This window comes from Nannospalax galili, unplaced genomic scaffold (genome assembly GCF_000622305.1).
Source record: "Nannospalax galili isolate Female #2095 unplaced genomic scaffold, S.galili_v1.0 scaffold278, whole genome shotgun sequence".
In the NCBI taxonomy this organism is placed as follows: Eukaryota; Metazoa; Chordata; class Mammalia; order Rodentia; family Spalacidae; genus Nannospalax; species Nannospalax galili.
In genome coordinates this window covers 2,112,492-2,140,085 of record NW_008347536.1, presented here as the reverse complement: position 1 = coordinate 2,140,085, position 27,594 = coordinate 2,112,492, and the positions used below count along the sequence as shown (strand labels likewise).

The 27,594-nt window shown below is 37.6% G+C and overlaps 1 protein-coding gene across 1 annotated transcript in view; it reads left to right on the top strand.

Annotated features, from left to right (window-relative positions):
- Window positions 1-27,594, top strand: part of Tmem135 (transmembrane protein 135) — a 272,569-nt gene that overhangs the window by 66,069 nt on the left and 178,906 nt on the right. The window lies entirely within an intron of this gene.

Sequence of the window (27,594 nt, the reverse complement as noted above, 5' to 3'; positions counted from 1 at the left end):
TCATCTATCATTCGATCTCTATCATCTATCGATCTATCATCCATCTGTCTATCTCATCTTATCCCATATTGAATTTCATACTTTGCCTATGTTGCCATTTTCATGGGAGAAATGATTTCAGGCTGAGCTATCATGATACATCTTCTTTAACATTAAAACAAGGTTACTATCTTTAAACATCATATTTATTGAGTAATATAATTAGCCAGGCTTCTAAATATCCAAGTTTACAGAAATAAAGTTAATGCCATCTGTTCTGAAATTATTTATAGTAAATATATAACGAAGATATTACTACCATGTTCACTGATTCATATTTTAAAACATTTATTTAAAAATCATTCAAGGTTAATAGTTAATCAATACCATTAAATAGTTCAACTAAGAAAAATTTATTTGAAGATGTATTCTTGTATTTTGTAACAAAGCAGCATATTTCAGAAATATGTTTAGTGTGCTAGTTTCTTTTCCTTTCGTGATAAAACACCCAACATATGGGTTGGTGTTGACCATATTCAGTGTGGGTCTTCTCTCAGTTAAATCTCTCTGGAAACATCCTCACATACAATCAGAGGTGTGTGCTCTAGATGATTCCACATACAGTCATGTTAATACTGAAAATTATTCATCACATGAGACAGTTCATTTCAGTGATAAACTAATTCTGTTGTGTCATGACAGGGTAAGTTGGCACAGTGAATAGTATAGTATTCATGGAAACAACAGTTTCATGGGCCGCTAGCAAGCGGTTGTATGTAACTTGAAGCAAGTGGAAAAATGACTGTGTTTTGATAATCTAAATATATCCCAACTCACCTATGAGTAAGCTGGATCCCAAAATGTGCTCGTCATACAAGTGAAGTGTGACAGGCCAGTCAGAATATACTATGGTAGGGATTTAAGCACTTGTAGTTAAAGTGCCATAGTTCTGCAGATTTTATAAAATCTTCAGTGTTTAATAGATTATGTAAGATTTTTCTCAAGACTTTGAAGGAGCCTATGAAAATGAGAAGTCCGTGCTGCCCTGCATGTCTGTCCGTCCCCCCCCCGCCCCCCGCTTCATTCACACTGGCCCTCTGGGGAAGCCTGGCTAACATGCTTCCTCTTGAGGATGTGTGTCTTACTGCTTCATTTCATTCAGACTGTTGAAGTTTCACTATAACAAGATATTTTGTATCTATCCCACATGAAACATGGTTGTGGTACTCAGCTTGAACTCTGAACACTTCTTTTCTGCCAGCTTATGATAGTGTGTTTAGAATTAAGAAGAATGTATATCTGGGGACATTACTTTGAAACTCATCATAAGCTAGACTTGGTGGCCCACATCTCCAGTTGCAGCATTCAGGAAGCTATCTGATCCCAAGAGTTCAAGACCACTCTGGTCAACATAGTGAGATTCCCCTGGTAAACCAAATCCAAGTGCCAAACCCAAGACAAACTCAAAACTATAAACTTGAGATATAAAGTGAGAAATGCTACAGCATGAAAAATGAAAACAGTTGATAAATCTTGGCTATACGTTACCTGTGTTTTATGACAAAAGGTCAGAATTTTCTACCTAATATCGCTATTGTGATGCGTTACTTTCTTACTTTAAGAACATCAATGGTGTGCCTGCATATATGGATGGATTTGAAGTTTAATATATTTCTCCAGCCACTTACATGCTTCTCTATATTAAGACAAAGTATATGTAATACTGAAATATTTTATGCATTTATGTAGTTCAGATTATAAGTAAACTTCTAAAATGTGTACACTACCTAATTTAGATCATAAACTAATGCAGAGATCTTGTTTTAAAATAATCGGTATTGAACAGTATGCAAAATGCTGTATTCTAAGAAACTTAAACATATTTGAAGTAATTGTAGATTCATATAGTTATAAAAAGTAATAAAACTTCTTGGTTTTCTCTAGTGCTGGCATATTATATAGTACAATATGGAAAAGAGGATATTTAATTGATACATTCAAGACACAGAGTGTTCCAGTCACCCTAGGGGTCCCACATGTGACTCTGAGATGCTCTCCTCTCACCCCCTTTGTAACCCTGACAACCACTAATCTTTTATTTCCATAATTTTGTTATCTAAAGAAGATACAGAGCTGGGTGTGGTGGCATACTCCTTTAACCCAGCACTCGGGAGGCAAAGGCAGGTGGATTTCTGTGAGTTTAAGGCCAGCCTGGTCTCCATAGTGAGTTCCAGGACAGACTGGGGCTACAGGGAGACACTGTCTCAAACCCCCCCAAAAAAAAAGATACAGAAATGAAATCATACTGTATTTATCAGCATGATTCTCTGGAGATTTATTCAAGTTGTTATCACCAAGTTTTTCTTTTTTGTTTGAGAACATTGATAGCATGGGATATATCCTTTCAGGGACATTTGGTTTATATCTGATTTCTGATTATTATGAACAAGGCTCCTATAAATATTCACATATTGGTTTTATGTGGATATGAGCTTTCATTTGTATGAACAAGTACAGTTGCCTTGTTATATGGTAATTACATGTTTAGCTTTTCATGTTTGTGTCAGTGTATGTGTGTGTGTGTGTACACATGGGTACATGTGTAAATGTGTGCATGGGAAGACCAGAGGACCGCTTGTGTGTCTTGCCCCTAGCACCTTTAATCACCTTTAAGCAGTTACTTGGAGTCCCTCTTTCAGGGAGATCAGTAGCTCAGTCCAGCTCCATGGTTCGGAGCAGATTTCTATTGCCTGGGGCATTGTACAGTTCTGGTTCAGAGCTTTTCTGTTTGAGTAGAGATGTTCTGCAAATCTGGACTCAGACTTGTTCCTAGAAGAGGCCCTGCAGGGAGGGACCTTTGCCTCTCTAACTGCCTATCTCCAATTCAGCAGAGATCTGTTTAAAGGGCTTCTTGAAGTACTTTCAATTAAATGCTGCGAAAAGAGGATATGGTACCTATATGGTACCTATATGGTCTGTAGACCCCAGCGTTTGTCTGCTTGGACTGCAGATCTGCTCAGTGCTGTTCCTAGTGTTTGTTGTGCTTTTGAGTGTCGTATTCCTTTGGTCTGTGCCCCACTCTCTGCCTATGGGCTCAGTGCTTTTGTCTTTTGTTCTCTGCCTCTGGTTGATTATCTGGTACTAAGAGGAAAGTATTAATTTTCTGAGGCTCTTTTTTTCTCTTAACCTATGGTCCTCACTCTACACTAGGAGCAGAGCCTATTCCTGTTCCTTTTTCTAAAATTTCCCTTCTTTCTTTGCCACCAAAACTTGTGTTTTCTGTTATCACCCACCTTGTAGAAGAGCTGCTGTCCGACTCTCTGTGGCTTATTCCAAGGAGATTATAACAGTCAGTGTATGGGAACTGGCCTCCCTTCGGTCTCCTTTCTGTGATGGACTTATTTTGTTACTCTGTGGCATAGTTTTTATTGCTAAAGGTTTTAAGTAGTTTGGCAGACATTTAATTCTTTTTCAATCGCTTCTTGGTTATGTCTTCATTAAATGGCTTCTTTTTATATGCAAACATGCATATAGGTCCAGTTGGTAGTCTAGGAAATGATACTTGGTGACTTAGAATGTAATTTTGTTAGCTTTTGACTATGGCAGTTGCCCATTCCTTAACATTTTTACTAGAAATTTTAAATATACTGGAATGCCTTTGAATGAATATATAGTAGAAAAATTATAGAGAGATCTAATCTGGATTATCTTTATCATCTTTGTCTTTATTTTCATTATTAAATATTTATTGAATGTAAAGAATTGTGCTAGGTATTAAGAAATACAACAAGGGGGGGTGGAGAGATGGCTCAGCGGTTAAACTGCTCTTCCAGAGGACCTGGGTTTGAATCCCAGTACCCACATGACTGCTAACAACCATCTGTAGTCCAGTTTCAGGAGAATCTGATGCCCTCTTCTGACCTCCACTGTCAGTGCATGACAAGGTGTGCTTACATACATGCAGGCAGTACACTCATACACAAATAATAAAAATAATAAAATATTTTTAAAAGGCATAAACAAGCCATTATTCTTCTCTTATGCTTAATTTAGTTGGGCAACAAGATATATCTAGGTCTCCATTTTAAATATAGATAGTGGTCCAGGATAGTGTATTTATGAGTAATATGTTAATTGCTATGGTCTTCCGAACTTTAAGAAAGGAAATTAGCTTTGACCTAGGGGAATCACAGAAGGTATGAGTTATATGGGACTTGAACTTTGTAGAAGAAAGGGGAATTAAAGTCAGCTACATCTTAGACACATATCATTATTAACCTCAGAACAAAATTCTTACCTTTCTAAGTATTAGTAAGTTGTGGTAAGGTTTAGAAAAGAGAATAAAGGGGCTGGAGAGATGGTTCAGCAGATAAGAACACTGACTGTTCTTGCAGAAGACCTGAGTTCAAATCCCAGCACCCACATGGCAGCTAACAATTGTCCATAACTCCAGTTCCAGGGGATCCGACAGCTTCTTCTGTTCTCTGCAGGCATTACAGAACATGGGTGCACTTACCTACATGCAGGCAATACATGCATACACATAAAATAAAAGTAATAAATAAAATAAAAGAAAAAAGAATAAGAAACATTGAGCATTTACTGTATGTTAGATACATAACATATAGTTATGTTAGTACATATGTATATGTATACATATGTATATGTAAATGTTAGATACATAACATTTAAGTGGGGATTGCCAAAATAAATATAATATTAAATTATTTTAACTAATCTGAAAACCCCACAAAATGTTAATGGGTAAATGTGGTATCTTGGATATATCTTGAAAGTGCCTGTACCATGCAATTGTTTTTAAATTTTGATAGTGTGTTTCAGTTGAGTGTTATAGGGAGCAGGTGGAGAATGTACTCTATGAAGGGACACGCCTCCAGTTTTCATCATAGAATGGTTTTCCTTTGAATTCTGTTATAGTTATTCTTAGTACTCATATTTTTCTAGTAGGTTTCAGCTTTAAACTACAAGTCTATATAGTTTAAATGATAAGCATTAAAATATTACGGACTTAGCAGTCTTGGTTAAAATTATTCTTATATGCTGTTTAACACATTTGGAATGAGAAACATACTTTAAAACACACCCATAATTTCATAGATTTCAAATGACAGTGAATTATTTGCTAAATGTCAAATAAATAACAGGTATATAAAACAAACGAAATAAATTAACATTTTCCTTGGCTTCGTCTCGAGAACTGCAATAAAATGATGGAAAAGATTTTCTAGAGCCAAAGCCAGTTACCCATATGAATGCCAGCTGCTAAGATTCAGCTTTGCCATAGTATAATGGAGAGCATATAAGCTAAATTTGTAGTCACATGTTTTCTCTTTATTATATTGTTTTATCCGTGACTAAGGTTTCAAGACTTTCAAAAATCATCATATACACTAACAGCTGTTTAAGAGATGTCAAGTCTTATTCTTTTAGTTTTAGTTTAATTTTAAGGAAGAGGATTTCAGACATGAGATATTCTATATGGGTTCTTTTAGAAGTTTTTCTCTGTAATTTCATTTGTATCACCAAACATTTAATGACATGTGCATTTTAAAATTATAAACATATATACACACATATGTGTGTGTACCAAGTAGATGTCTATACCATTTGTTTTTTAATGTTAAACATGCAATGTCTTTGATTAAAGCATCTGTATTTGATATCTTTAACTTAAAGTTTAAGAATGTTGATTCGTATGTTTTGTTGTAAGACCACTTCAATTTAATTAAGTTTTACAAGTATTTATTATATCAGTGCTATTCTGGACACAAGAGGATTAAAAAGAAATACAAGACAGATTGTAATGTAGTTGGAGAAATTTGACAGATGAACTCAAAGGAAATAAAATTAAGAGTAGTAAATTTAAAAATAAATAATTATAAACTGTTTTTTACTTCGCTAAGCCTTCGCTATTGTGGAAAATGACATTAATCCTTCATTTGGTTGTTTAGGGCAGACACTTACAATTTTTAACTTCTTTGCTTCCCTTTATACTAGTTCAGTCCACCAGGATGCACATTTTATCCTATTCCTAAGATCTGCTCTGGGTTTTATCATCTTCCCAGCAGCACAGTTGTAACTGTGGTCAGTGGCTTCCATCCCTTGCCTGGACTGTCTAATGGCCACCTTGCCCTTCTCTCTCTTGCATTCCATCATCTGTATAGCAACAAAATGTTGGAAGTCCTTGAAGCTCACCAGGTAACTTTACTCCAAGGTCTCTAAATTACTTTCTCATTGCTGGAATAAAATACGCTTGACAAAAGCAACTTAAGGAAGAAAAGGAGATAGGACCTGTTTTTTTTTTGTTCCAGAGGAAAACACTGCATTATGGTTGGGAAGGCATGGGAACAGACAGGGCAAACACGACGGCAGGGCCAAGATGCTGGCCGGTCCCATTGCACCCACACCTAGAAGGAGAGAGCAATGCATGCATGCTGCTGCTTGGTTTCTGTTTACATTTTAAGCCCTATTTGTGTGCGTGCGTGCATGCGTGCATGTGTGTGTGTGTGTGCGCTCTCATACATGCCTTCGTGCAAATGTGCAAGTCAGAGAATAGCTTGTAGGAGTCTGTTCTTCCTTTCCACTATGTGGGCCCTGGGGATTGAATTTAGGTAGTCAGACTTGGTAGCAAGCACCATTTCACTGGCCCCATTTGTTCATTTATATAATTTAGGATCCCAGCCAGAAATTGGCACCACCCATAGTGGTGGGTCTTTCTGCCTCAATGAACATGGTCCAGATAATTTCTCCAAAATTCAACAGAAGCAGGTGTGAATTCTCCAGAACTGCAGTTGGAACATCCTAGCGAATTTATTGGGCTTACTGACAGAGCGGGGGTTGGGGGATTACTTACAGAAGAGTGACCCCCGCATTTAAAGCTGCACTGGAAAGTCCACACCCAAGCATACATTCTGTGACCTCCCAGTAGCTGTACAAAATGGTGAGAGGTGAACTTCATGGTGTTTTCTTACTTATATATCCTTAGTTCCTCACCCTCATGTAGCCAAGGCCAACAGATTGCGTAGGAGGGGTGACTGACTCCCCCCAGACCCTCCTTTTCTTGCAGAAGGTCAACAGTCAAATTTATAATCCTAGAGAAGCTTGGGAAGAAGGTGTGACTATAGCTTGCTAGTTTCGTTCCCCAGTCGGAGGACACTTCTGTGTAACACTCCACCTCTTCCTCCAGCTCTTTCATTCTTTTCCACCACACTCTTCCACAAGAGTTCCCGAGCTTTGGAGGGGGTGACGGATGTAGGATGATCTTTCTCCCATTGTATGGAGACACTGAATTCTCCGACCTTTCACCATCTGTTTTCCATGGGCTGTTGGCCCATTTTAGTGGCATTACATCTACTATAAAAACACAAATAGAAAAAAAAGCAAGAATATCTAAAGTGTTGACTGCTCTAATAACCTAACCTATGGGCATGAACACAAATGCTTGGATGGTACCTTAACCAGTTACATCACATCTATCTAACAAAACAGTTGCAATGGTTTCCCCTCTGGGGCCTATAATTTCCCCTGCCACAGGAGGTTGGCCTTGTGTAGTACCAGATGTGTGTTCTACCACTAGGAGCAGGCCTTAAATCCAATCGGAAATTTGCCGCTTGTACATACATTAGGTCCCCCACTATTGCACCAGCAGGAATATCATGCTTGGCATGTTGATAGTGTAGCACACAGGGTCCATCATTAAGCAGAATTGTAGGGGACAGTTCTCCCCTCAGCCATCTACATGGTGCAGATGAAAGCCACCCATCCAGTGGCAGGGAGTTTCCAGCTTCGTCCCAGCCAGCTTCATTTCTTCCTCTCCTGCGCTCACATCATGTCGAGTCTTCAGCAATAGGTTCTTACCGTCTGCTTCTGGTGTGCAACCAACATTAGTGGTAATAACCTTTATCATTTTGGGGACCTCCAGGGCCCCTCTGGCCAACAGCTCATAGTGGGGCAACCCACTCCTGGTACTAGGTTGATTTTCAACAACCCAATGGCTTCTGGAAGGGCTTTCTTCCATCCCCATAGGATCCCTTTCGTGCTTAAGGCTTTTGACTGTTCTTTTCACAACCCATTTTTTTCTTTCAATTAATCCTGCCCCTGCAGGATTGTAAGGAAGGTAGAAATACCACTGAACCTGGTTATTCTCAGCCCAGGTTTGTACATCAGTACTTGTGTAATGAGTGCCACTGTCACTATCAATCCATTGTGAACACCCATATATGACACTGAGTTGGGCAAGGCCCTTAATAGTAGCCTTACCTGTCGCTTGCTTGTAAGGAAAGTCCTGTATAAGGCCTGTGGTAGTGTCCACACAAGTGAGAATGTACTTCCATCTTTCGCTGCCTGGCAGGGACCTTATATGATCTACTTGTCTGTCTCTTATGGGGAAGGCTGACTTATGCACGTGTCCTATCATGGCATCCATCCTTCGGGGTTGTGAACCGGGAACTCACCTCACAGGCCTGTACAGCCTGAAGAATGTCAGAGTATTTAATTGGAATGCCGGTGGCTTTGGCTATTTTCCATCCTGTGTTGGCTCCCTTGTGGCCAGACTTGATATGAATCCAGTGAACTGCCTCTAAGCATACCTGGGGGCAGATAGCCCTTATTTTGGTAAGAGCATTAGCTTCCTGATTTCCCGTGGGACTCACCAGGCAGTGGGCTGACACAAGGTAAACCACTAGGAGTACTAGCTCCACTGCATTTTACTATATATTTCTTTCCACACCTGTTGTCCCCATAGTGGCCATCCCACCACCTGCCAGTTTTCTTTCTTCCACTGGGCCATCCATAAGGTTAAGCTTTTGAACACAGCTTAACGGTCAATACAGATGGTTACTAGCTAAGGCTCTTGAGTTACTGCTATCCATAGAATTCAGCCCACTGGCTGCTCTCTCCTTTTCCCCCCACATAGTGTCAGTGTTCATCTCTATTGCCACCACTACCCATTCTTGTTTGTCAGCCCTGCTGCTGCCATCAGTGTACCAGGCATCAGTAGGAATTGGGGGAGTCCCTTCTAGCACTCAGTCTGGTCTTGCTGGAAGGTCAGCTATGGGAGGCGAAGGGAGAGGCTCTGTGCCTTGAAACAACACTGGCCCTAGTACTGCCTGCATGGCATTGGTGATCAGGCTTGCTGACAATACCCCTCACTGTTGTAAATATGCATGCCATCTTTGCAGCATTTGGTTTTGTGCCACCCCTGACAGAGCCTTGCACCCTCCACTCATCCTTTTTTTGGATATTCAGTTTTTACAGTAATGGGGTGGGGCCTGTAATGGTTTCAACGGTTTGTATACAGCCAGCAGTTTCTGTCTCTAGAGCCCTAACAGGGCAGGGGGTGGTCGGTTACTTACTGAAGAGTGCCCCCTGCTTCCCCCCACCCTTTAAGGGTGCCCTGGAAAGTTCACACCCAAGCATACATTCCGTGACCTCCTGGTAGCTGCACAAAATGGCAAAAGGTACTGCTCCATGGAGCTTTTCACTATATATCCTTAGTCCCTCCCCCTCATACAGCCAAGGCCAACTGATTGGGTGGGAGAGGTGACTGACTCCCCCTGACCCTCCTTTTCTTGCAGAAGGTCAACAGTCAAGTTTATAATCCCGGATAAGCAGGTGCAACCAAGCTTGGGAAGAAGGCGTGGCTATAGTTTTGACAGTTTAGTTTCCCAGTTGGGGGACACTTCTATGTAACAACTGTACACGTTTGATCTTTTTCAGATACTCTCTGAGAACTTTTATGGAGATTAACTTTAGGTTCATTTTGTCCTGCCAGGGTCTCTTTATACGTATCTCATATAATCAGTGATTGAGTAGCATGGAAACTATGCAATTCTATCATTCATTATTTTTGAACATGCGCTATTAGATGTGATAATACTGTCCTCAGTAGTACATGTAAGACTCCGCCTTTACTTTCTTTTATTGAATAATCTAACAGTTCTTTCAAAAGTGTATTTATATTGTTAGTTCATGTCAAGCTTGGTATCTGTTTTCAAGACCTATATATGCCATTCTGTCATGGTGGTTTATACCTGTCACTGGGTCAAGGCTGGAGTAACGCCTTGAGTTATAGGTCAGCTTGGTCTACAGAGTGTGACCCCTGTCTCGAATAACCAATCCTTATGTGTGTTGCTTTATGTATTCCTTCTAATACATTAGAATAATATGTATTCTAATGTATTTCTTTTGATGGTTGCACAGTGTGCCGTAATATATGTCTCTTAAATTCTTTATAAGAACTTTGATGAGATATTTGTACACTGAAAAATTTAGCATTTAAGAGTATACTTTTCAGGGGCAGGAGCAATTGCTCAGTGGTGAAGAGTACTTATTGCTCTTGCAGAAGACCCAGATTCAGTTTTCAGGGACCACACTGGGTAGCTTACAACTGCCTGTAACTCCAGTATCAGGAGACACTCTGGCTTCTTCTGACTTCCTTGGGCACATGCATGCATGTGGTGCATATATCTATATCTATCTATATCATCTATCTATATCTATATCTATATATCTATCTATATATATTCAAGCACACATACATATACAAAAAATAAAAAAGAATCTTAAAGGTATACACTTCCGTGGTATTTAGTGTAGTAACCGAGTTGGGTGACCTCCATTACTACTTCATCTACTGCATTGTATTTCATCTACTGCATTGTACTTTCCATTTTCCCAGTGGTAACTGTCTAGAATGCTTCTATAAGACAACAAGATATCTTTGCACTTGACTATTTTGTAAATTTCTCTGGATGTGAATTAATAAAGCCCAAGAAGATAGATGCTTTTAGGGCATATATTTTCTATAATAGGCTAAAATGGCTTAGAATGTGATAAAGATTGCTTTATAGTTCATTGTAGCTAGATGATTACTTTGGGAAATAGCTTTGTTGTTTGCTTCTTGTCCTGTGCTTCTACGTGGATAATTCCATTATCCATTTTTGGGACTTTTTAGCTGGGCATTCAGATTTGAAGCTGGTAGAGAACTTGTTATAAATGGCTTGGCAGATTACTACAGGGTCAGATAGATATGTGCTGAAAAAAATGTAGTTTTCCTTGGGTATGCATTGTTATTACACCTAGGCTTTTGTATCTTTGCTTGCTTTCTTTTTGGCATGGAAAGATACTATAAGTAAGATTGCAAAGATCCAATGTAAAGGAAGATCATTAAAATGAAATGAGTGTAAAAGAAGCTATGTGAAGAAACAAAATTGTACACACAGAATATAAATAAAAGTTACAAAGGAAAATGGTATGTAAGGCAAGAAAGAAAAATAGCAAATCAAACCCAAACAAAAACCTAAAGACATCCTAACCAACCAAAAAAGTCAGTGAAGAAACACTCAAATTCTGTTTACACCTCAAAGGGCCTATCATGGTTTGAATGTCTGTCCCTTCCAAAACTCATGTTGAAATTTAATTGCTTTCATAGTATTACTGAGAGACGGGGCTTTTAAAGAGGGCATAGGTTGGGTGGGCCCTTCCTTTAGCAATAGGTTTAAGCTGTCACTGAAGGAGTAGGTTCATGGGAGTGATCTGTCCTGTTTGCTGTCTCTCCTTGCCCTTCTGCCATTTGATGCCGTCTACCATATTATAATGCCACCAGAAGGCCCTTCTCCAATGCTGGTGTTATGACACTGGACTTTTCCAGTATCCAAAACAGTGAGCCAATACATTTCTGTTAATTATAGATTAGTGGTATTGGGTGTTCTGTCGTAACATACAAAACGAACTGAACAGGAGGTTTGACTCCCCATCACTGCTGGGTAGCAGTGGCTGTGGTTTCCCAGCTGATCACTACTGACGTGCCCTCATGAATGGGGAAAACAGAGGCCTTTATGATAGCTGGTGGAGGTGAATGTATCAGTTCCTGTTTTGTAGTCTCTGGTACTTCCGTGCTTGGGAAGTATTGGGGTGCCTTGGTACAGCTCATGAAGACTTCTGACTTGTCCCTTGTTTGTGAAAGAGGAGCCACATGCCTCTCCCCCAGTGTTGTTTGGCTTCTCGGGAAGTGTTAGCGAGGGTTAAAAGAAGCCTTTGAAATTCATAGATATAATAAACATTTACAGGTGTAGCATGTAAAAATTTATCAAAATATATTTTTAATTTTGGTATTATTGTCTTGTTAAACCTATGTAAAGCTGTAAAAATGAATTTATAGCAACAAATTTCTTTAAATGTCCTGGACTTTTTCATGCTTCAGCAGTAAAATACGATCAGCTTTTGCTAGCACAATTTTGGAATCATTTCAAAAAAATTTCTTTGGCCATTCCTACTATACTGTATGTCAGATGGATTTTAATGAGATAAAGAAGCAAACCATTTTTGGATAAATTTTATTGACCGACAAGTTGTCTTTTCCTTACTGGGATGAATAGTGGAATGACTTGTTTGGATTTTCTTTGTTTACTGGCTCCCCACCCCTTCAGATTATTCAGTCTAGTTCTTGTGTGGAAAATGACTACCCAGGGACTCTTCTTTCCATATTAGATATGTACCTTCATAGAAAGACTGACAGATTCGCTCTAGAATGTGAACTGAATGTCCCTCTGTGCACAGTCATAATGACCCTCTAGAAGTATGGCTGTGGAGACATGGTACAAGTTTCTCATGGGGGGCAGGGTTTTCCATGATTCTAATGAGGATCATGCTCCACATAGAAGGATACAGTAGTTTTTCAGCTCAAATGACAAGAATCACAGCAGATTAAAGTGGTTAAGGTGCCTTCACTTAGCATTTACTAGTTTGAGACTCTTAGTACACACATTCAAGTCTTTGAAAAAATGTTAATGGAAACATTGCTACATCATTTTTATCATAATTATTAAAACTAAATATGCTCTAAGGGTCTAAGAAACTATTAATATTTCTGTGCTGCTGTAATGAATCCTTCCCTGAAATACTAAAAGAAGAAAAAGTAGCATTTGATGCCCACAGAACGGTGTTTTTGTTTTTTACTGCTTTTTAAGGAATAAATAAATATATATGATTAAATGAATTAACTGCAGATGAATAAAAAGCTATGTGCATTTTCATATTTCACATTGCACCAAAAAGGAAAGAGTATATAGGTTGTTTGCTGTGGTCACCGGCTGTGGCTGCTCTCCTCTGGCTATGGTCGCATTCCTGCTCTCTTAGTTCCTCTGATCAGTTGTCCTGTCCGGACCCCAGGGCTGGTGAGGAGTCTGCTCCAGCGTCGCTGCATTCAGGCGCAGGAGGCCATGGTCAGTGACACAGCTCTGCTTTATTGCAAGAAAGTACGGGCTTATATAAGGTTAATAGTCCAATCATAACACAGCATAAGGGATCCCTTATTAGCATGTCAGACTAGTATCCTATTACAATCTAGCGGGTCAGATGCCCTATTAGCATGATAAGTTTCAGTTTCTAAACAGGAAGCAATGTATTCCAGCATGATAGGTATGTAAGGCAAAAGGCAAAATCACAAGATTTTCCACAACAGTTTGCATTGCAAAATCTTAGCTGTAATGTGAGACGAAGTTTTCAGATGAAGTTTTCAGGCTGTAGATTTGAACGTGCTGTGGATGACTTTTTCTTGAGCTTAGATGTTCACTTTTATAGTTCTGTATTCTTTCAATAAACATGTTAAATGTCATTTTTAATGAAATTTTAAAATATAATTTGCAAAGTGGGTACAGTAGAAATAGGAAGTAATAAGTTTTATTAGCAAAGAAGACTAAAGAAATGCATAATTTATCTACTTTCTGTGTTTCTTAAAGAATTTGCAGAGCATTTGTAAATGCAGTGTTTTTTGCCTTGAATTTTCAAAAGTTTTCAGCTTTAAAATATTTAATATGTGGTTTTTGGTTTTTGCTTTCTTTTCAGAGTTTGGGATTGTTGTACATTTGTAATTTCATGCAGTGACAATCTGAATGCTTTGTATTCATTGAGTAATGCGTGCGTGGTACTCTACTTCATGTCCAATTATGACATCATAACGTTCTCTTCCCATACAGTTTTACATTTAGCAGGTCCAAACTATCTGTAACTATTGTTTTGGTAGATAATTAATGGAACAATGGTACAATAAAGATTAATCAATCTTTAAAGAGTTTTAAATTTTATTTTGCCACAATTTATTTTTAAATGAGAGCTGGTCTGTTTTTGTAGCTAGCAGTTGAACTGACTTTGTATCCAAAAATGTAGCAGCATCTGGAGAGGACAAAAGATAGAGCACAAGGACAAGTGAAAGGGTCGTTACCAGGGCCCCTGGCACCTAATTTCTGGTACCATGTGCTTTCCACACCTGTTAGTTTTCAGGTGACCTGATTGCTTGGCATCTGATTTACTTCTGAGGACTTTGAGATTATCTCAGTACTTTTCAATACTGCTTCAGTATTTTGTTTTTGTCACTGAGAAAGATTTCTAGCCACAGCCTCTTACTGTTGTGTTATGATCTTGCTCATATGAGTTCACTTTACTATACCATTTTTCACCCTTGTAAAAAGTGTGTCATAATAGTATTCACATTATAAAAGTAATGTGCGGATTAAATAATCCATAGACAAGATTTCCTAGCACAAAGGGACATTTCAGTAATTGTTTGCTTTTATTATTGTTATGGTCAATCTGCAGTCTTCACAGAAGGAGAAATGCTATTTCTACTAAAGTCTTGTGTTAGGAAAACTTATATACTGTGAAGATAGAAAGTTTCCTTACATTTACACCTGCATCTTCATATATTAACCTGATTTTGTAGAACGATGAAGAATTGAACTAAATTTAGTATTTGAGACATGCTTGTTTAACTTTCCAACTCCTCTGTCTTTCTCTTTGCACAGGCACATAAAATACTTTTAAAGACACTTAAAAAATTGTGTTTATTTCACTATGGAGGCTGAGTAGAAGAGATGAGAATCTTTTTTTCATGACAGGGACTTGGAAGTACATAATAAAATAATTTTAATTCCTCAGTAAATTCTTTCTCCTATGCTAATAATAAAACATAAACATTTTAGTATTTTTCTGATGTTACCTTGTGAGTATAATATAATTGGGGTTTTCTGCCTATATGCAAAAAAATAAAAGCACTACTGTTATGCAATCAAAGAATTATAGACAGATCAAAGACAGCGATGTTAGGTTAGGCAAATCCAAATGTAAATGTAGATTGTAATACAGAGAAGATGCCACCTGGCAGCACATTTACTAGTGAAGGGTAAAACTTGGAATGGCAGTCAAGACAGTGTGTTAGTCAGGTATTTGCTGCTGCTGTCCTGTGCCCCACGTCCCCCAATCTTAATGACATGATAGCAAACATGCAAAAAGGACTAAATTTGAAAATACTGGAGGAGACCAGAAATTGTGATGATTATTTGGAAGCTAGAATCCTAGTAAGTAATGCCTGTATAAATAAAAATCCAGGGAGAGATAGGCACAGTTTAGCAGTCACAGGCGAGGGAATGATGTAAGAGAATCTGGAACCATTCTTGTTGGAAATGAAGAGACAATCTAGGAAGTCAGCAAAAATCAGGAGTTATCTGTTATGGAATGTTGGAAGAGTGGAGCCATTTCCCTTAGGAATGGGGAGGGAAGAGTTGGGTGGGGCAGAGAAACTTCTCCTAAGTGTAAAATTCAATGGATGGTTTAAATATTTTGAAAGTCCCCCATCTCTGGCGTGCTTATCTGCCCTCTGCTCATTTTACTGCAGTGAGGTTTGCCAGTCACTATTCCTGGTTCATGTTTTAATTCAGAGTCTTCCCTATGTTGAGAGGAAAGTAAATAACCCTGAAACTGTGGTGGACATTTCTGTTTTTTTGCATATGCATGGGTGTGCATGTTCATGCATGCATAACTATGGATTTCCCTAGTTTTTTTTGCCATAAGCATGAATAGTAAATCAGTAGTAAGAGACATCAGAAGAAAATTAAACAGCACAAAATTGAAGGCTTATGTTGAATATATACATTTGAATTCAGAGAAAACACAATTCAGGAATAGGTCAAAACCTGGGGAAAAAAAAATCAAGTTTTCTGATAATTTGGGAAAGAGACAACAATTTTAAAACAAGAATAAAATGCTTTGGAAAAGAAGCAATTATGGAAGCAAAAGATGTTCTTGAAATAAACAGAAATGATTGATTTAAAAAGCCCTGGTCAAAATGAAGAAAGATAACGCTCAGGTTATTGCCCACAAAAGTAGAGCAAAAGGTGGAGATTCGAAATATTGAAAGGCATGAACAGATATGCTAGAATGCACCTAATCACAAGTTCAATAAAGAGAAAACAACATGGGAAGGAAATATTAAATAGACAATTGGGTATAATTTCCTAGATCTGAAGAAAGCCGTTGGTTTTCATATTGCGGGTCAAATCACATTAAATGTTTAACAAGATGAATGAAAAAGATTGTCACATTGTGGTGGGGTTTTAGGACCTATAAGGGTACAGAGAAAAATGTTCAGAATCCTCCAAAGAAAATACAGATAAGCTACTAATTGAGGTAGTCAGATTAGCATCAGCAAGTCCTGGAGGACAGGGGTGAAATGCCTTGCTAGTTCTGAAGGAAATGGTTTTGGTCCTGGGGTTCTAGAACCAGCCAAACTCTTGAGTCTGAATTTGAGAGAAGTTAAGAGAGGCTTTTCCAGACATCTGAATTTGGTTTTCATCTAGTCTCTCTTGGCTGTCAGAACGGTGCCTGACAAGCTTTGTGGAAACTGAGAGGTTTATAGCTATGGACATCTCAGAGTAGCCAGTGGGATGGGTTCCAGGACCCCAGGACACCCAAATCTTAGATGCCCAAGTCCTTAATGGCATAGGATCTCTAGAACCAAAAAAAAAAAAAAAAAAAAAAAGATCTGAAAATTCACTTCAGCAAAATGAAAAGGAACACACTCCCCATAAAAAAGGAAAAACAGAATGAATCCTAGAAGTGAAACTATGGCCCCAAATGCAACAATAACAGGAAGAGAAATTCAATATAACAGCTGTTCAGCAGATCTCGAAGAGCTGGTCCAACTTTAATAGAAACTCAAAGGCTCCCAAGATTTTCAGATGTCTGTTTCATTTGACATATATGATTTAGGATGAGGGAAATTTAGTTATGTATTAAAAAACATGTTTCAAACAATAGGAAAAGATAAAAACAATGAGAACTCCATGAAAAGCAGAAAGCTACACAGGACATGGTATTAGTCTAAGTAAGAACAGTATGATGTGATTTTAAACTCAATAAATGGGGCATTGACCTTGGTCTTTGGGATAAATTTTCTAGTACCTTACCATTCCTATTTATTGCATTTAGTGCACAATCATATGAGTTTATTGATTATGAACTCTATATCTTTAGTACCTTAAATCTAAAATATTGAATAGTTTTTTATTTTTTCATCACTTGATGGACAAAAGTTAGGCTACTTAATTATAGCTACAGAACACACTATAAGCATAAGCCATGATAATATAACAGAACTATCAGATATGAGTTGGGCAGTAAGTCCAGTGCAGTGGCTCAGCAGTAATAAGGCCAGTGCGATGGCTCAGCAGGTAATGGCACTTTCTAGTAAACATGATGATCTGAGTTCGATTCCCTGGAGCTACATAATGGAAGGAGAGAACTGATTCCTGCTGTCTTTTGACCTCCACACACACACTATGGCATGCATGTGTGCATACACACGCATGCACATACACACAGACACACACCTGTAAATAAATCAGTAATAAAAATTGTACTGGAACTAGAAGAAAGGAGGCAGCAAGATGGGAGTGTGCTCAGTTATAGTATTATCCTTTTACATACGAAAGAGTCAGTATGTGATTGAAGTTGTTAGATTAAGAAATGTGAGGTGGCTGTGCTGGAGATACAGTTCAGTGGTTAAGAGGGCTTGCTGCTTTTGCAAGTTCAGTTCCCAGCTCCAGGGGATCTAGCTCTCTTCTGGCTTCTGTAGTCACTTGAAATTATATACACATACCCACTCACAGACACACAGACACATGGACACATAGATACGTGGACGCATGGACACACACACAAACAACCAAAAAAAAAAAAAAACAAAACAAAACCCCAAAAAACCAAATCTTTAAAAAAAGGAAAGGGAGGAACATGAGTTGGGCCTTGTGGTACCCACCTGTAACCCTCATTATTTCCAGTATTGGGAAGTGGATCCAGAAGGATTACTCGTTCCAAGCCAACTAGAAGTGAAATAATGTGGTTTGGTGATTTGAGAGCTATGGTTTATTGCTTTACCTCTTCTCACCTGTCTCTCTTTAAAGTGTATTTGTAGTTACCTTCACTTTTTACTTCTGTAACTGACCTGCATCTGGTGTTGATTTTTCTGTTAATATTTTATATTCAGTTGATATTAGAGAACTACATTCAGAAATACTTTTGACTAGAATATTCATGATTCAGCTTTTTGGAAATACTGCTTTATGAGAAAAGTTTACTTATGTTTAGATATTTTTTTCTTTGTAATGGAAATCAACTTTGTCACAATGGAAAACAGAGAACCTGTCATATTTAAATTAATTATTGGATTGATAATGCTTGAGTCTCAATCTAAGAGGATTCTAGGGAAAGGAATGGTATAGTCTTAAAACTTTATTAGCATTAGATTAATTTCTGTAGCATATGGCTTAAAATTTTTTATTACATTATTATTATTGTTATTATGTATGTCTATGTGGGCATGCACCCAGTATGTGTATAGAGGTCAGAGGACAACATGTAGGACCAATGTGGATCCTGGGGATTGAACTCAGCCCATCAGACATGGCAGCAAGTGCTTTGACCCACTTTCTCACTGAGCCACTTTGCCCACCTGAATTTTTTTTTTTTTTAAATATTTTATCAGCCAACAAAACAAAAATATCAATATATGTATATATATTTTAAGAATATAGATTAAAGCTGATTTTAGATCCTTTATCCAATTTTTGGTTTAAGATATAGGTTTAAAAATATTAAGTTGTTACTCTTAAATAAAATAAACATTCTGTTGTAATTTTCATCACCCTCTGGCCAATGATGCACATATATTGTTCATATATATGTATATAATATGCATTTGAAACTAGATATTTATGTGGCTTAAGTGCATATATTGCCATAGTTTGAAATATAAAATTCTACATTTTCTATACATGAATTTACTTAATTCATTTGGATAACTTTTTACCTTTATAAACAGTTTTATTGTGCTTAAAATAAGAAAACAGTGACATTGAAAGCTTGTGCTTTCCTAACATGTGGCTTCAATTTGTGTTTTAATCAGAGTATGGAAGTCATTACTCTGACATCTGAAACTGAGGTAGCAATAAAAAATTATCACTAACGGGACACCAGACACAATTTATTTTGTGTTTATTACTGGGTGGCCTTCTTGCAACTTTCCTGAACTTAATTGACTCCAGATATTAAAAAAATTAAATCAATTATTTAAATGCCATTAAAGTACGACATTATTTTGGATGTGTTTAAGTTGAACTATCTTAACAGGATTGCTACAAGTTAATGTTTGAGATTATTTATGGCATACATTTTCAAACATCCATTTGAAAGTATTTTCCGGTTTCTAGTAGGTACTTTCTGTTCAATTTGTACATAACAAAACAAATTAATAGCTTTATTTTTCCCATTATGCTTAGCTTTCTCATAATGATGCCTAATGTCACATAATTTACTTCACAAAGACACAAGATTATTATTAATCATTGCTTTGTGTCTTGCTAGTCTTTTGCCAAATTTTGATTTATTTCAAAACTTTAAGCATTTTTCATGATAAGAATCACTAGAGTTTTTTGTCTGTTCATTTGCCTTTTAATTAGCCCTTGCTTGGTCACATTTCACTGGTACCCTGCAAATCCACTAGGAAGCTGTTCATTCCTATTTTAGTTAGTACAGCCCCAGCCCAGGGATTGGCAAACCTTTGTTTTTTGATCCAGATGGTAATTTTGCTGGCAATGTAGGTCATGTATAGGTCATATACTCTGTATGGCAATGTTCAGTTTTGCAAGTATAGGGCAGAGGAATCTATAGACCATATATAAATAAACAAGCATGGCTGTATTCCATTAAAACTTTATTTATGGACACTGAAACTTGAAATTTTATAATTTTCACCTGTCAAGAGAAATACCTTTTTTGGGGGGGTTGGATTTTAGAAGTATTTGTGTTATTATCTAGGGCTGTCATAATAAATGACTATCCAAACTTAGTTGCTTAAAACAATAGACATTTACTCTGTCTTGGTTCTGGAGGCCAGAAGCATGCTGATAGGACCTTGCTTTCTCTGAAGTCCATGGGCTGGAGCAGGGAGTGCCCTTCCCTTGTTCCAGCTTCTGATGACTTCTGTTGTCCTTGGTATTCTCTGTCTGTTCACTGCATCATTCTAATCTCTTCCTCAGTTCTTACAGTGCCTTCTTCTCTGTCTGTATGATTTTCTATTCAAATTCCCTTTCCTTTCTCACATAAAGATACCAGTAGTGATATTTAGTGCTCCTAATACAGTATGACTTTAATTTGATTGTCCCTGCAAAGACCTGTTTCTAGTAAGTTCACATTCACATGTACCAGGAGCATACTTATGTTTTGTATGGACCAACTTAAAAAAAAAATACACACACACACACACACACACACACACACTATTCCTAGCTTGTGTGATTTATAGAACAAGTAATAGGGCAATCTTGGATGTCTGTTTTCTGACCCCTTTTCTTGTTACAGTTGATTTATTTATTCATTGATTAAACTCATATCCCTCTTTGGAAATAGGGTGTGAATTAACATTTATTGAGCTCTTATTGTCTTTCAGATATTTTATCATTTTTCATCTTGTTTAATTTTTAAGCACCAGAAACAAACTGAGACTAAGTTGCTAAGTGTATGCATTCAAGCTAACATTCCACAGCTTGAAAATAGTGCATCTGAGATTTGAATCCATACTTGAAATCAAGTGACAGCAATGTTTTTCTCTTTCCTATTCTGTGTAATTTCTGTTTTTAATAGTACCTTACTGCTTTTTGAAGTAGGTCCATTTCCTAGTTACAGAGTCCTGTTCTAATTTCATTTATGTTTCTGTGATAAAACATCCTGATGAAAAGCACCTTAGGCAAGGAAAGGGTTTATTTGCCATATAATTCCAGGTTTCCATCTGTCATTGAGGTAGAGTCAAGGCAGGAACTGAAAGCATTACATCCAGAGTAAAGATCAGAGAGAAATAAATGCACCCATGTTGCCTGCTTCCATCTGCTTCTAGCTTACATAGATCAGGACCCTTTGCCTAGGGAATGGTGCTGCCAACAAGGGGCTGAGTCTTCCTATATCAGTTAACAAGACAGATTTTCACAGTCTTGCCTACAGACCAACCCAACACTGAAAGTTACTCAGTTAAGACTTTTCTCCAGGTGGTTCTAATTGTGTCAAGTTGACAGTTAAAGCTACCATCACAGGCCATAATCCTTAGTGTCTTGTTTTGACTCTTTGCTGGGATGATTTCAGATCCCCAGTGTTTCCAATGTCTATTAATAGTTGCTTTGGCTTATGAACAGAAACAAAACTAGGTAGCTTAAAACAGAAATTCCATTAAGGGAAGGCTGTGTAGATGGCACACAGAGTCGATAGAGGTGTAGGCCAAGTTTTCAGAAAGACTGGAACCCAGGGCCCAGAACCCAACAGTCAGACCTTTTGTATGCTGTCACCATTAAACTAACTCAGGTTTCCCCATCTCTGCCCTCTACTTTGTCCTTAATCTCAAATTTTTATCCTTGGAAGGTAGATACACTCTATTTACTGTGTAGCATGTGTTGTTATTTCCTGGTTATAGTCCTTGTTACAAAGACAAATCTACATTTAGAAATACTTTCTGAAGGGCCAGTGAGATGGCCAGTGAGTAGAGGTTTCTGCTGCCGAACCTGACAACCTGATTTCAATCATGGAATCTACACAGTAGAAAGAGAGAACTGACTCCTGTATGCTGTCCTTTGATGTCCACAGGCATGCTGTGGCATGTGCGTCGGTCAGCCAGTCAGTCAGTCAGTCATCAGTGTAGAAATATTTTTCCCAGATTACATTATTTTCTGCTCTCCCATGGCTCTTAGCTCTTTCTTCTACTCCTGCTTCCTTCTTTTTTCCTTCTTTTCTCCCTTTCTCTCATTACAGTGATAACCGTGTTCAGAGGTGCATTCCTATTTAGTCCTATTTGTCTTCTAGTGCTTGAAACAGACCTCTGCTTCCATGTTGCTACAGGTCCTGTCTCACAGATATTTATTCAGTACTTGCTGTATTCCTGACACTGTTCCAAGTTTGGGCCATGGTGTAAATAAAATAGTCATGCCCCCACCTTTCTGGAGCCTCCATTCTAGAAGGAAAGTAGGACAGTAAGTCAGATATGTAACTAAGGAATAGGGATCCCAGAAGAGGTGTTCCCTAGAAAACAAGCAGACATGTGCCAAGGCTCACTGGTAAGAGGCAGAGACTCTCTTGTTCTGGAAAGGACTCTGGGGAAGGGACACTGCATAGACCTCAGTGATATGAAGGAACTAGGTATTTGTGGTGTGTGTTGGAGATAAGGTTGTTGTCTAAGATGGCCTTGAACTCACAGTCCTCCCTGCTCATCCATCCAAGTTTCTGGCATTATAGGCATGCACTGTTTTTTTTTTTTTTTTTTAAATTATTTTGTGTGAGCCACTAGCCAGCCCTGGACCCAGATCTTAAGAAAACTATCTGCAAGAGTGTTCCAGTAGACTGAACTTTCCTGTGTGGGACAAAGTTGGCTCATGTTATTTATGCCCAAAGACATTATTAGCCTGGATAGAAGGTATAATATGACATTGGAAAGATGGGCAGAAGTCTGATGATATTTAAGACATTGTGGGCCATGGTAAGATGTTTAGCTTTTAAACATAATAGTAAACGATTGGCGATTAAAAATGCAAAAAATGATGTGCTGTGATTTGTATTTTAAAACAATTACTCTAGCTAATATGGGAAGGAGTAACGGCAAGGTGTGTGAACATTTGCCTTGGAAGCTGTGGGTCCATCAATTCTTGGACTGTTTCTGTGACTTATAAGAGGTTCAGGAAATTTATATCTAGATATCTTATAAAATTTTATTTAAATAAAAATAAATATTGGCTAACTTGTAAAATTTATACTAAGTGTTTTACTCTTTTAACAAAACAATTTTTGCGGTCATTGCCTGGAACGTGCGTGTTTTTCTCTCCCCATCATTTCTCTGTACTCTTTCTCAGTTCTTTGCAGCCGTGTTTCCAGGAAACAGTATTGTATTCATATGTGTAATTCAGCGTACTGGAACAGGTGTTGTGCTAGTGGTAGTGAAAACACTAGATTTACTTCTTTGCTAATTTAACTTATCCTGAATTGTATGCCAGCACTTCCCTGATTGGAAAGCAGAAAGTAGGTTACAGCTGGTGTAACACCATACTCATAATCTTGGGAGCAGCGGCAGGAGTGGAGTGTTAGGTCAACCATGACCTAACATGACCCCTAAGGTCAGACCCCTAACATGACCCCTGTGCTTCAGAGACAGTGGGGCATTTTATGTTTATTACAGTCAGAATCTTTAAGGTAGAACATTTATATAGTTGTGGTTTATGACTTTTATGATGCAAAGCAGATATAGTATACTAATTCATAGGATCAATAAATTCTTTGCTAACCATTTTGAAAAATAATTATCACATCTTTATCAATAGTCTCTTAAAACTTGTAGCTGTTTCTTTAGAAGTCTGGATTATTCTACCTATGTGTATAAATCTCATTTTATATACAAAATATCATTAATAGACATTTTTCATTCTTACCTAGTGTTTTAAAATCTTTTATGTAAGTTGCAAACATTATTCATTTTTTTCTCCACAAATAATTGTAATGAAATTATTACTTTAAAATGAAAAAGTTAAACTTTATTCTGCATGTTTTAAAAAAGAAAATTTAGATGTATAGATTTAAAAATGCTAACCATTTTGCTTTTGTTTAGCACCATATATGTATGTACTCTCTGACTTTCTTTGTGTGTGTGTGTGTGTGTGTGTGTGTGTGTGTGTGTGTGTGTGTTTGTAGTAGAAAGTGATTCATGGACTGTGTAATTAGGATATGATATTTGAAAACGTTTTTGGTGTTAAAAATTGCTAACAAAATTAAGTTCCCATGAAATACAGGCTCTGTAAATTTAGAGTAGAAGGGTTAGAGGAAAATATTACATTTAGAGAGGACTGGTCTTAATTACTCAGTAGGTATATATACTGTATGTGTTTATAAAATTTATGATTTGACTCTAAATTGTTAGAATAATTTATGATGGAAATGAAAACCAACACTAGAGGCTCACTTTTAGAGGAAATAGTGAAAAATTCTGAAACTAGGAGGAGCAATTAAGAGTTGGAATCTGGGATCTGGGGAGATGGCCCAGGGGCAATAACACTGGTTGTTCTTGCAGAGGACCCAGGTTTACTTCCCATCACCCACTTGGTGGCTAATAACCATCTGTAATTCCAGTTCCAGGGGATCCAGTGCCCTCTTCTGACCTCTGCAGGCAGTGTGCATACATGCTCCATACATGCTGGCAAAATACTCATACACATAAAATAAAAATAGATAAAAAATTAATTAAAGCCTGTTATATCCTTTTCAAGAACACATGTAGAAATTTAGATTAAAAAAGTGCACAGATTGTGCACTTACATACATGTAAGCAAAACATTCATACACATAAAATTAGATAAAAAATAAAACAGAATTGAAACCCATTATATCCTTTCCAAAAACACATGTAGAAATTTAAATAAGAAGGGCTGAGACCTTTATGATGCATTTATCACCTAATCCTAGGAACCTTGCACAGTTTTGATATTTTCCAACTCCTGTTTACTTTATTAAGCCCATAGCAAGATAATATTATTCCTTTTGTCTTAAGATAAAGAATTCAGTGTTGAAGCACTGTTTATAGTCTGTGAAAGATTTTAGGTTCGTATCTGAGGATGGTATCTGACATTTTGTTCAGTTAGTGTGAACTGTCTAATTGAAGTAACATGTTTGCAAATTATGTCGGTTTATACAAAACACTGAAGACTCCATTTATTCTGATTTGCTCCATGGGTGTGGGCCAGACAGTCTCCATCAACCAGACTTTCTGTGGACTAAGATTCATAACCTCCAGGTTTTGCCTCCTGTATTTTAGAATTGGAACTTTACTTTCTCTCTTCATGTGCCTCTCTGTTTTTAATCTCTAATTCTTTCTCCCATTTTCTGAAAGTTGAACTTGTACAATACTATAGTTAGCAATGAGTGTTAGTTTTGTAGAGTATGCTGGAAAGTTACTTAGTAAGAAGTAATAAGTAAAGATGTATTTGTGTATAACAGGCCTTCTGTAGGTAGGATACTGGTCTTCAGGAAACTAAATTTTCTTAAATTCAGTTAAGGACAGCAGAAATATTTATTTCTCCCTACCTGTGTTAGAAGCTGATTAAGTGATACAGAGGGTTCTCCCATCCCTCTTTCAGCATGTCTTTCCTGTCCTGTTCCCTTCCCCTAGGTGCTTATTTCTTTAAGTTTCAGATCTTTAGAGATACTTGAAACTTAATGCAAATATTTGCTAATGAAAAAGAGTTGAATGACCAGCAGGAGTCTGTAATATAAATGTGGTCAATAAAAGTGTCAGAAATAAGAAGGTTGGAGGAGCTGGTTTTGGAGATGGGAGTAACTTGCAACTTTTCTTAAATTCAAATAGTCAAACGGGTGCTCCAAATATCTGATTGTGCTGGATCTGTAGTCTCACTTTGGCTTTTTCATGTCTAGTTCTAGTTATTTTCTGAATTAATAGAGAAATGACAATAGATAAGGACTTGCAGTTTAATGAAACTCTTAATTTCTAACTTTTTAACTTAATATTGAATATTAGATCCCAGGAATATCCAGGTAAGATGACAGCTTAGAAGCCACTTCTGTGTGACCCAGTGAAAGATAAGAGTTAGAATAAGAAACAGTAGCCTATTAGGGAAAGAGCTGAAGGAAAAAGAAACTAGGTAGGGTTTTCTCCACAAAGAGGCAGCCAGTGCTCCTGTATACTGGGCTGGAATCAGTGGTAGCGACCAGGAAGGTATTCTTCCATCTTGGACATGGGCAGTACTATGGCAGCCACCTGTAGAAGGATTGATAGGGTTGTAGAGATGCAGCTAGTGCTGGATGCATTGTGTGCAGAGAGGTGACTAGATTGGGTTGTTGAGACAGAAGCAGGTGGGAACCAGACTCTGAGGTGTCCCATGGGTGCCCTAGAGTTAAAAGTCTGAGAAGCCACCCTCCTCTCTGCCTGCTGAGCTACATCAGAACACAAAATTGCACCGTTGAGCTTGGGGTACAGTCTCCTAACGGAAGTGGTTGGGAAGAGATCTGTCTTCCCAATGACAGAAGTAGTCACAGAAGGACTGACCCTTCTGCACCCCCTCAAAACCTCAGTGAGCCCAGTGCGTGGAAAGAATGACCCCCAAACAGAAGCAAAGTCATAATTGCCTTGCGGGGTAACTTAGACCAGGGAATTCTGGTGAAAAGTGGAGTTTGCACACAGAAATCCTTTACCAGGAAGGACATACTGAGTTGACTTGTTTAGATTATTGATAGATTATTGAATCTAGCACAGCTGCCTCTCCTTCTCTGAGATGTGCACAGAGGAGGTAAAGGAGGAAACCACTTTTACTGAAGTAGGCATAAAGTCTGAGATTATGCTTTAATTTATTTTTTAAACTTAGGTTTAATTTGCATTTTTCTACTGTATTTAGTTTTGTTTTAGCTTATATTGTTCCCAATTAGGCTTTTCAGTATGTCCTCCCTTTCTCTGCACCTACTCTACAATATTTTTCTAGTATTGCTAATGTCATCTAACCCACAGTCTCCTTCTCATTCATAATTTACTCCTATTCCCCCCTTCCCATTCCCTTCTCATTTCGTTATTTAATTATTGAAATATTTGCTTGACAAAAATGCAAACTACATTTTGCCCAGTCAATAGTATGGTAGTGCTGTTGTCTGTGAATCTTATTAGGAACCTTATTAGGAACACAAATGAAACACAAAAATGTGTTCTGCTGCAAGTTAGCTCTGGAACTGTGGATGGATCTTTACATCTGTTACTGCAGTTTTCCCCTAACTAGTAGTAGGGAACACGTAAATTCAAGTGAAGACAGTTCACAAGAAAGAATCAAGAAAGATACAACAAAAAATGAGTAGGAAAATGGGCAGGGAAGGAGGGTACATCCGCCTCACGGACACAGAAAACAACAAAGGGACAGAAAACCCACAATGACAGCTGCACAAACTCGCTGTTTTGCAGCACCAGAGTCCAAAGTTATGAGAAATCTGAAATACCAGAAAAATATTTGAATCCTACTTTTTTTTTCCGTTTTTTTTTTACTTTTAAATTTTTTTTATAATTAAAGTTACAGTTTTAACAATATACAAAATATTACAGTAATTCATATTTTTTGGCATAATGATTACAGATTTGATAAATACATTTTATATCCCATAATAGCAATGAAGATTATACAAAAGCTATTAAAAGTTATAAGAATAAATTCAATTGTCACTTAAGTATACAAAGCTATTTTCCTTTGC